This window comes from Miscanthus floridulus, chromosome 5, assembly GCF_019320115.1.
Source record: "Miscanthus floridulus cultivar M001 chromosome 5, ASM1932011v1, whole genome shotgun sequence".
Lineage (NCBI taxonomy): Eukaryota > Viridiplantae > Streptophyta > Magnoliopsida > Poales > Poaceae > Miscanthus > Miscanthus floridulus.
In genome coordinates this window covers 56,873,397-56,881,931 of record NC_089584.1, presented here as the reverse complement: position 1 = coordinate 56,881,931, position 8,535 = coordinate 56,873,397, and the positions used below count along the sequence as shown (strand labels likewise).

The 8,535-nt window shown below is 44.8% G+C and overlaps 1 non-coding gene across 1 annotated transcript; it reads right to left on the bottom strand.

Annotated features, from left to right (window-relative positions):
* Positions 1–7,339: 7,339 nt before the first annotated feature.
* On the bottom strand, positions 7,340–7,448 carry LOC136455678 (small nucleolar RNA R71). The gene has a single exon (XR_010759160.1). It is a non-coding gene; the product is annotated as a small nucleolar RNA R71 (small nucleolar RNA).
* Positions 7,449–8,535: the final 1,087 nt, after the last annotated feature.

Sequence of the window (8,535 nt, the reverse complement as noted above, 5' to 3'; positions counted from 1 at the left end):
CTGCTTCATGTGACCAAACTCTATCACTTGCTAACCAGCTAGAACCATGGTCCACATCCCAGCTGCCTCTAACACCTCTATGCGATGAATGGCGTCGTCCCTCTACTGGTTGGCCTGTACCATCTGAGCCTGAGTGGCCTCTATTGCTACCTGAGCTGCATCCTTGTCCTCAGTAGCATTCCTAGCTGCTATCCTATGCCTATGCACACGCCTCTTTAGACACTGATGTGTCGCGTCAGCTCTCATGAGCTTGTCCACGCAAATGGTGTAGGACACCTCCTAGAAATCCTAAGTATCTTGCCGTGCATAAAACATCTGCATCACAACAAACATGGCACTCATGGCTAGACTCAAACTCTGTGCCTGCTCATCATGATCCCACACCAAAGCATTGTTGGCTAACATCTCTGTAGTAGGCAAAACATTGTCCATCTCTTTGTCGGACACACCACCGAAGGATGACCCTCCCTCGTTGTGGTCATCTAATGTAGGGTCATAGTAGTCACTGTCATCAGAGTCTAAATCTTGCATTCGTATATTCAAGATTCCTCCAATCCCAGACTGGTGCTCTACCTACTCTAGGGATGCATCCACTATTTCCTATCTTTCTCTATCATGTATGGTTAATAGCTCCTAAGCAGACCTAAGGGCATGTTGTCCATGATGATGATTGTCTAGACTTGCTAGCATGTAGGTCATAACCTTGTAGGTCGACTCATTGTACAGCGGCCCATTCCATTAAGAGTCAATTGTGCATAGCAGATAGCTGATGATCTGAGGGTACACATGCTGCAGTCTAGTACTGATAGCATCAGCTATCACATCCTTGATCTTAGACAAGAAAAAGTGTAAGAAGTCAAACTGCTTGCCTCTCTATATTGATAGTAGTTGCCACTACTACAAGCTGGTCAATGACTCCCTATTGCCACCATGAGGCGAGACTATCTTCCTTAGAGCCATGTGTAGAACATAAATCTCTAGACGTAGTCTGTCCGGTGTACCCAAGGAGCCATCGGTGAATGGCTTCATGAAGAGTGGCCAAATCTCTAGGTCTATAGGAAAAGTACCTCCAACCCTACTATAAAGCGAACAAAGAGCATCTCCATAGACTATCTGGTGGAGCTTCCTATCTGAAGTGTCAACCTCGAGGAGTTCTTACAGGTGGTCATAGTACAATCGCTCTAGCCAACCATCGAGCTTAAAACCAATGAAGGCATGCTCTGGATGAATCCACACTGTTGCTTAGAACTGACACACCTAGCTTATCACAATTTGATCAACCTTATTGAAAAGGTGAACAAAGCCCAGGAATAGCTCAAAGAGGGGTTGGATGGGTATGCTAGTTGATCCCTCAAGCACATCCCAACCAAGTATTGTGGGGGGTATGACCCTAGATACCCACGATAGGCCACATGGGCTATGCACCATTAGAGGTGGCCTAGCCCACAAGATCAAGGCATGCACGGCACTGGTCGACATGCACCGCATATTCAATACAATATAAGGAGAGGCAGGGGTCCCCTAGTCGACATCCCCATATGGATCCTAGGCCTAGCCCAAGGTATCTACATATATCCCATATTCAATACAATACACCAAAGACATAGGACATAGGGTATTACGTCGATCGGATGGGCCAAACCTGTCTAAATCGTTATCTCTACGCCTTGTATCACCATCCGGTTTTGGATCACGCACACCTCCACTAATCAATCTACCTTCGTGGGATACCCCATAGAGGACTACTGAGCATCTTTTGTTGATAGTTGGTGCCCACCATGGGGCTCGTGCACGCTAATCCCTGGCGAACCAGATGGCATAACTCAAGATCAACATCCTTCGTGGCAACTCAGCGGATCATGTTGACATCCTTTGACAACCACGGCGCACGTCTTCGTACCTAGATTGACACTACCAAGCTCCAACTATGTCTATCCTACTCCAACATGAGACCAACTTTGTTCCAGCCATCAAGCGAGCTGCCCACGTTGTCGACCAGATAACGACATACGCCACTGACTAGACGTTCGGTCTAAAAGCTAAGTCACGCTTTAATATTTTCCTAAATATTCTCCAATCTTTGTATATCACCATAATGTTTCTCCAAGCTATTTTCTCCTTGTTTGCTCTCCAAATGATTTTCTGAACCCCTAAATAGTCATGTTGACGCTCGGATGTCCCCAGAGATGGCCCTGTCACCGGCTCCTCCCTACACATGCACGAGTGTCCGCCCTTTGCGTTATGGGTGGTCGGCAGCAGTTCCTTAGCGATGCTTTGTTCTTCCTACATGCACATAGGCTCCACACTCCATGTTATGGTTAACATGCTAGCTAGGGTTGGAGACTTAGCTACACACTAACTGGTCAGGTGGTTTATATTAAATATAAATACATCTTCACACCAACTGATCGCCAAGCTGCATACGCTATTTCATCACCATTGCTAATTTTTTCTCTAGAGTTCATATATATTTTACATCATGTACTACCCGTTCTACATATTTGTATTACAAGATCATCGTCTAGGTGATCGGACCACCTGCTGCTCAGACTTCTCCACCGATCAACTGGTCGAACCACTAGGTTCATGGACTTTGTCGCCTACTAGTTGATCGGACTGTTCATCGGTCACTTCTACTCGATGCTCACTTCGCCGCAGACTAGCTAACCAGACTGTTCGTCGCTTGTGCTTCATCATTAGCTATGCTGGGAACTCCTTAGTGTTTGGACATCGCCAGCTACGTTGGGGACTCCTCGGTGCTCGGACATCACCAGCTACGCTGGGGACTCCTCCGTGCTCAGACATCACCAGCTACACCAGGGAATCCTCAATGTTCAGACATCGTTAGCTACACTGGGGACTCCTTGGTGCTCAAACATTGCCATCTATGCTAGGGACTCCTCGGTGCTTGGATATAGCTAGTGATGCCAGGGACTCCTTGATGGTCGGACATCGCCAATGACGCCAGGGACTCCTTGGTGCTCGGACATCGCCAGCGACATTGGGGACTCCTCGATGTTCGGACATTACTAGGGACTCTTTGGTGCTCAGACATCGCCAGCTACATGTGGGGACTCCTCGGTGCTCGGACATCGCCAGCTACGTCAAGGACTCCTTGATGCTCGGACATTGCCAGCTATGCTAGGGACTCCTCGATGCTCGGACATCACCAGCGGTGCTGGGGACTCCTTGGTGGTCGGACATTGCTAGCGATGTCGGGGACTCCTCGGTGCTCGGACATCGCTAGCGATGCTGGGGACTCCTTAGTGTTCAAACATTACTAGCAACACTAGGGAATCCTTGGTGCTTGGACACTGCCAGCGACACAGGGGACTCCTTGGTGTTCGGACATCGCTAGTGACACCGGGGACTCCTCGATCCTCGAACATCACTAGCTACATAGGAGACTCCTTGGTGCTCGGACAACGCCAGCCATGCAGGGGACTCCTTGGTGCTCGGACATCACCAGCTATGTCGGGGACTCCTTAGTGCTCAGACATTGCCAACTATGCTGGGGACTCCTTAGTGTTTGAATTCCTCATGCAAGCGACGCCAGCTAAGCTAAGGACTCCCTTGGTGGTCAGATCTTGCTATGTCTTATCGGTGTGCTATCAAGCTGCTCCATGTTGGTCAACACTCTCTTCACAATGCTACTGTCGGTGGGCCGTTCGAGCCTACCTACGAGAATTCTCAGACTCTAGGGCTAGCATAGCTTTGGTTGCTTCTTCCTCTACATCTCGGATACTATCCGCTTTCCTCTGCCTCTTCTTGGGCCATGGTGGTGCTTGTTCCTCTGCTTCTAGGAGACCGTGAGCCTTCCTCTAGCTCTTTCTAGACTATGGTGGTGCTTGTTCCTCTACTTCTTGGAGAATGTTTGCCTGCCTCTGGCTTTATCTGTGATGTGGTAGTTCTGTCCGCTTTACTTTAACTCGGACCTTCTACAACAATCAGAAAAAATTACACATGCGTTTCATCAAGCACCATACATTCATGAAGAATAAAAAAAGAGATCACATAAGGCCTCACCATGTCGAGGCAAGAAGGCGATCTACCGATCTCGGTCAGCTTGCTCACAGGAGGAGTGGAGTGCTAACAGATGGCGGCGCGGTAGATCGCCATGGCATAGTAGATCGCCGCGGTGTAGTAGATCCCCATGGCATAGAAGGATCTAGGCAAGTGGTTTTAGTGTGTGGGGGGAAGGGGGTGGGGTAGGGGGTAGGGGGAGGGGGAGGGGGAGTAGGGTGGGTGGCGTCGGATGGGGCAAATAGTGATGGAAATGGCGCACAAAAGAGGAAAAGTTGGGTACTGAGAATGTGTATAGTGGCAAACTTTCCCACGTGGCACGTAATTGCATCACCGACACATAAACACTATCAAGGAGTCGCTGTCCACCAAAACTTGGGGGACCAATATTGGTCATCCGACGGTTAATACACATAGTAGTGTATTATATATCATCATCATTATTATCATTATATATAAAATTTGGTCTCTACTCATCGGACGGGGTGGCGATCTGCCCACGCAAAAATTTGATTTCTAGCGAAAATGAAATCCCCGTGTGCAGCAATGCCGCCAACATGCACCTAAAAATTAAATTTCTCTCTTTTGCCCTCCTCATAGAAATTGGTGTACCACATCATCGATTTTAGACAAGTGTATTTGTGGTATTGTGATGGCCACATAAAAGCGCAAGGAGTCGCTGTATCTGCCTCCATTGCCATTCTCTCCCCTCACTCCAGAGCCTAGCCCCCTCTGCCACCCTAATCCAAACTATAGCTTAGCGCATTGGCATAGCAGCTTGACTCCCTCTCCACTCTCTAGCCACACCCTCTCTCATACCTTTCTAAACCCTAGACAGAGCCTGAGCCTAAGCCTAAGCCAGATCCAAGCCACTTAATCGATAGCAAGTCTGCTAACAACGAAAGGACCACCATTAGCGGTGGTACAGGCTAGATCTAGACCCCTTACGTTGGCACCTGTCATGACCAAGCCGCAGCGTCATCGCTGATGACCACCACACCAGATCTGCTACCCCTTTGTCGACGCCGACCGCACCACTTCCATGACCAGGATGATAAGAGGGTCATGCCGATGATGCAGCATAGCCAGGAAAAGGAAGAGGTACCCAAGTTCCTTTTAGGCCTTTGTTGGCAGTAGTTCACAACCATTATAAATCATCAATATAATGCATGGATATGATCACCAACATAGATTTTGGGGTTTAAACTAACAAATTCCACAAGTTTTGGTGAATCTGTCTTTTCAGCAAGGTTTATTCAGAAATCTATCAAGGTGGACCAATATGTTAGAATTAATCACAATTATTTGTAAAGAAAATAACTCTAGAAGGTTCCAGAAGACTCTAGGAGGCAAACCACCAAAGCGAAGGGTAGGTGGCTGCTAGGTGTAGGTTGGTCGACCCCTGGGCCCACCTATTAGCCTCCGCGTTGCAATGTCGGTTTTTACCGCCTTAGGTTTTGCATCTATGCCATTCTTTCATGTCATTTTGATCCAAGGGCTTAGAATTGATGCTCCGCCCTATATATACCATCCCCTATCCCCCTCCCTTAGGCATAAGTCATTTGAGAAGGTAGAAACCCAATCATCCTCAAAGCTCCACCATATTCTAAGGCATAGCTAGCTAGGTTAGATCTATAGGGAGGCAAGCTTCGCTTAGATTCCTGATCTTGACAAGATGCGTGGTTTGGTATAGCCCCTTGTATCCTCACTTGTATCTTTCATATTTCATATGTTTGCTATAATTCATTTGACATTGTTCTTAATATTATTCATGTTCCTAGTTATCATGTTCATCGTCTAATTTGATTATATACTTAGTATAGCTAGATTATCATTATATTCAAGCATAAGTTCATATAGTGCTCATTCTAAAGTACATGGGGTGAGTGGTCGACATTGTGTAAGTGTGGTGCTTATACGTGGTTTACCTGTGAATACACCCTATATTCCAGGTCATGTGGTAGATCGTGGATGTGACACTCCCGTTGAGTCCTTTGTAGTCCACTCCCTGAATATAGAAAAAGTAGGATCTAGTTACGAAGGAAGACAGGCTTTGTTCTTAATCTTCCTTAGTAATATCCCTTATGTATAAATATGGAGTTTATTTTAGCCATAACTACTAAGTGTAATTGCACTAATCAACATATGCTTTGACTTGTAATTAAGAATGACTTAGGAATTATTCCTCTAATTTCCACTTAGCGATGGTAATGCCATAGAAAGGAGTACTCTGAGTGATCATTTATCATTTATCATTACTTATCATATTTATCTCTTGACTTACCCTTGTTGTGAGTAGAAGTATGGTTATGGTTTACTCCTCTATCATACATATAAGTTATCAATATATTCCAACTGCCAAACCTTTCTTGTGGTAAAAATATAAATAACGATACCTAGAATAGTCCCGGGTGAAATGCTACAATGGTAAATTATCTATGCACTTGCAGATCCCTTCATACATATATATATTCTTCCTAGTCACAATAAATACTTAAGTATTTCTTAGTGTCATTCTATAAGTGACGCTAAAGAATGTCAACAAGCATTTCTAGCACCATAGCTAGGGATGACAACTTAGCAAAAGTGATGTTAAGAAATGTCAACGACATTAGGTGGCTACATAAACAAGTGACAAGTTAATAAATACTAACAAACATTTATGGCCCCATTGCCAGGGAAGGTAGCTAGGCAAAAAGGAATATTGATAAACTTATACTTATTGATGTGATCAAGAAAACCATTTACCTCTGCTTGAATAGGATTACCCTTGTTCTGTGTACTTTTATATCTTATGCAGGGTAATGTATGGCTGGTTTTGACCTTCTGACAAACTACATTGAAGATCTAGAAGCATTAATCAGGAGGACTAGAGCTAAACTCAAGAAAGTTCTAGCTTTAGAATCAGAAGACAACCAGACAAGGCAGAGCTTAACACCAGTTTCTGAAGCCATGGCTAATAAGACTCTTCGTGAATTCTCTGCTCCAACTATGGCCAACATCCGTACTGGACCGGCGATCAACATCAGAGACAATGCCTTTGATCTCAACCCAGCTCTCATCCGCATGGTGCAAGCTAGCCAGTTTTGTGGAAAGGCACATGAAGATGCGAGTGCTTATCCCCAACACTTTTTGGAGATTTGCAACACTTTCACCATCAAGGGAGTTACCAGAGATGCCATATTATTTTGCCTCTTCCCATTTTCATTCTTGGGGAAGGTGAAGCAATGGTTCTATGCTAACAAAGATAGAAATACTACATGGGAAAACTGCTCCACTGCCTTCCTAGCAAAGTTCTTTCCCATAGGCAAGACCAATGCTCTGCGTGGAAGAATTTCAAGTTTTCAGTAGCAACATGATTAATCTATCCCTAAGGCATGGGAACGCTTCCAAGACTACATTTTAGAATGTCCTCACCATGGGATGGAGGATTGGCTACTTATGCAGACTTTCTACCATGGGTTGACAAACAACACCCATGAGAATATGGATGTTGTTGCTGGAGGTGCATTCTTATCACTAACTATTGCACAAGCAACAGCTCTTGTGGAGAAGATGGTTTCCAACCAAGGTTGGAATGAAGAACATCTTCAAACTTGTAAGAGAGGTGGAGGTATGCATCAACTCAAGGAGGTAGACATGTTGTCTGCCAAGATGGACCTGCTGATGAAGAGGCTCGAAGAACGAGCCGATGAGAAGCAAGAGTCATGCACACCCATGATTCCCGTATGACATGTGAAGAGTGTGGCAACACTGGGCATTTAGGGAACAACTGTCCTGAAACCCATGAGGATGTGAACTTTATCAATAACAACAACTATAGTACTCAATAGAATCAAGGATGGAATCAACAACAAAGGACTTACTTCCAAGGTAACTATTAAGGTAATAATTTCAATAATCAAGCACCCCTGAGAGAGTTAATTTTTTGGCCAAGCTAAAATTATGGAGGGCTTATCTAGAAAACTAGCTTCCAATGATAAAATCTTAGAAAACATAAACAATAGAATAGATAGCTTCTCCTCAGCCATTAAAAACCAGCATAGCTTTAATAAAATGGTAGAATCACAAATAGCACAGCTAGCAACTGCTATTCCTTTGACCAACAAAGGTAAGATTCTAGTGCATTCAGAAGATCTAGAAACTACAAATCTTGTCGTTATTCATAATGCTATAGGATGCTACATAGAACAATCGACAGGAAGATGGGAGGATTATTCCTTACCCATCAAGAAAGAAGATCTAGGAAGACATCATCCCCATAGCCATTGGACCCCACATATTCTAAGAAGTTGTCTATGACTTCGGAGCAAGTATGAATATTATGCCAAAGGTAATCTATGATAAAATTAATGGAGATACTTTGTTGTATACAAATATGCATTTGCAGCTTGTAGATCAGTCACTCTGCTACCCCAAGGGAATTCTTGAAGGCATCTGTGTATGAGTTGGATAGTCATATGTACTCATCGACTTTGTGGTTTTGGAAATAGGTGGAGATGTAAGGGCACC